Raw genomic sequence first — 3,014 nt, forward strand, 5'->3', positions numbered from 1 at the left:
CTCTCCTGCTGTCTGTGTTGGGTAGACTGAAGAGAACTGCCATTGATGCATCCCACGGGGCAGCATGCTGGCTGGCTATGAGAACGACACAATGGGAGCTGGATCTGCTGGGCCAAAAGTGGCAAGTACTTCAGATGTCCTTTGTACGACACGAACAAAAGTGGGTGACCAACTCTACAAAGATTGAGGAATCTACTCAATGTGTTGGTGACATTTGCGGGGATATGGCAAAAAACTCTTGTCCAAAACTTTGACAAAGCTCTTCCTTTACATTGGCTGCCATGAGTGTGCCTGTGAGAATCTATTGCCATCTGTCACCATGGTGAACTTCACGGTAAACGAGATCTGTGCCATCATGGACAAAAACACCACAACATCCAGCACATGTTGGTCATCTCTCATGTGGACCATGGGAAGTCCATGCTGACTGACTCCCTTGTGTGCAAGGTGGGCATCACCGCCTTTACTCTAGCCTAGACGCATGCAAGGACACGTGCTGCATCACAATCAAGTCCACTGCCATCTCCTTTTTCTATGAGCTCCCTGAGAAGGACCTGAACTTCATTAGGCAGAAAAAGGATGGCTAGGCTTCCTCACCAACCTCATCGACACCCCTGGCCATGTGGATTTTTCCTCAGAGGTAACAGCTGTTCTGTATGTCCCTGATGGAGCTCTGGTGGTGGTGGACTGCGTTTCTAGCATGTGCGTGCAGACAGGGACCATGCTGCAGCAGGCCATTGCTGAGTGCATCAAGCCTGTGCTGATGATGAACAAGACAGACTGCAGTTGGAGCCTGAGGAACTCTACCAGACCTTCTAGTGCATCAGCGAGAATGTCAACGTCATCCTCTCCACCTATGGTGAGGGCAAGAGTGGGCCCATGGGCAACATCACGATTGACCCCATCCTGGGCACAGTCGGCCTTGGCTCTGACCTGTATGGCTGGGCATTTACTCTGAAGCAGTTCGCAGAGATGTGTGTGGTCAGGCTTGTGGCCAAGGGTAAGGGGCAGCTTGGGCCAGCTGAGCTGGCCAAAAACATGGAGGATATAATAAAGAAGCTGTGGGAAGACAGATACTTTGACCCAGCCAATGGCAAGTTCAGCAAGTCAGCCAATAGCCCTGATGGGAAGGAACTTCCCCACACCTTCTGCCAGCTCATCCTGGACCCCATCTTCAAGGAGTTCAGCACCATCATGAACTTCAGGAAAGAGGAGACAGCCAAACTGATGGAAAAGCTGGGCACAAAGCTGGACAACAAGGACAAGGACAAGGAGGGCAAACCACTGCTCAAGGCTGTGGTGCACCACTGGCTGCCTGCTGGTGACGCCCTGCTTCAGATGACCACCATCCATTTGCCATGCCCCATCACTGCACAGAAGCACTACAAGGGGCCACCTGATGATGAGGCCACCATGGCCATTAAGAGCTGCAACCCCAAAGGATCACTCATGATGTACGTTTCCAAGATGGTGCCAACCTTAGACAAAGGTCACTTCTATGCCTTTGGTAGAGTGCTCTCTGGGGTGGTGGGTAGTGTCCATGGGAAGGTACGGATCACGGGCCTTGACTACATGCCTGGGAAGAAAAAGGACCTATACCTGAAGCCATGCAAAGATCCATTCTGATGATGGGCCACTGAAGTCCCCCAACAAGCACAACTAGCAATACATGAAGGCCAGGTTCTTCCCCAATGGCTTGGCTGAGGACATCAAGAAGGGTGAAGTGGCTGCCTGTCAGGAGCTCAAGGCACATGCATGCTACTTGGCTGAAAAGTACAAGTGGGATGTTGCTGAAGCCCACAAGATCTGGTGCTTTGGGCCTGAGGATAGTACTGGCCCCAACACTCTCACTGACATCACCAAGGGCATGCGGTCCCTGAATGAGATCAAGGACAGCGTGGTGGCTGACTTCCAATGGGCCACTAAGGAGGATGCTCCTTGTGAGGAGAACATGTGTGGTGTGTGCTTTGATGTTCATGATGTGACCCTGCATGCTGATGCCATCCACTGAGACGGTGGACAGATCATCCTCACGGTGCACCGCTGCCTCTATGCCAGTGTGTTGACCACACAGCCCCACCTCATAGAGTCTATCTACCTGGTGTAGATCCAGTGTCCCAAGCAAGTGGTGGGTGGCATCTACAGTGTCCTGAACAGGAAGTGGGATCATTTGCTCAAGGAGTTCCAGATGGCACACCTGTCTGTCAACGAGCCGTTTGGTTTCACAGCAGATCTCTGCTCTAACACTGGTGGCCAGGCATTCCTCCAGTGTGTGTTTGATCACTGATAGATCCTGCCTGGGGACACATTTGACAACATCAGCTGTCCCAGCCAAATTGTGGCCGAGACCTGCAAGCGCAAAGGTCTGAAGCAGGACATCTGCGCTGGACAATTTCCTGGACAAACTGTGTGTAGGCAACCTGGTACTCCCACACACTGCACGGTACTTGCCCATCTGAAAACACCTTGAGACTGTCCCCATAGTGCCACTCTGGAAGGTGCTGGGGCCACCCTGCCATCACTCAGCACTAACACTCGATGTCAATTCTATTTATTTTGGGATTACAAGGCAGCAGGGCGAGTCCCTCCTGTGGGCTGGACCGGCGGGCTTGTGGGGTGGGTCGAACAGGGCTCTTTATCATTTTCAGAGGAAAACTCACATATGTCCAAAAGTCTAAATAAATGCATTCAGGGGTTTAAAATTTTTTGAAAAGAAAATATGGAATCTTGATATTCTCACCTCTTAGGCATACTTCCCTCAATGTGATTAGTAGATGCAAAAACTTGGCAGTCTGGAGTTCTACAGCAGGGCTGGCAGACCCCATGGTGCTAGTAATATATGTGCTACATTACTGGTACCTGGAAATTTTCCTTAGAATTTCTAGAGTGTTCCAGTATTTTGGAGTGAGTCCATTTAAGAATACTCTTCTACTAGACTCACATATCCTTGCATAATGGGAATTCTAACTTTGGGTCATCAAATTTCCTTGGGACCTGAGTTCTCAAATCAAGAG

General features: G+C 50.5%; 1 pseudogene; it reads left to right on the forward strand.

The window, feature by feature from the left end:
- The first annotated feature begins 319 nt into the window (after positions 1-319).
- LOC127191155 (elongation factor 2-like) lies at positions 320-2,459 on the forward strand (annotated as a pseudogene).
- The last annotated feature ends 555 nt before the right edge of the window (positions 2,460-3,014 follow it).

Source organism: Acomys russatus, chromosome 6, assembly GCF_903995435.1.
Source record: "Acomys russatus chromosome 6, mAcoRus1.1, whole genome shotgun sequence".
Classification (NCBI taxonomy): Eukaryota; Metazoa; Chordata; class Mammalia; order Rodentia; family Muridae; genus Acomys; species Acomys russatus.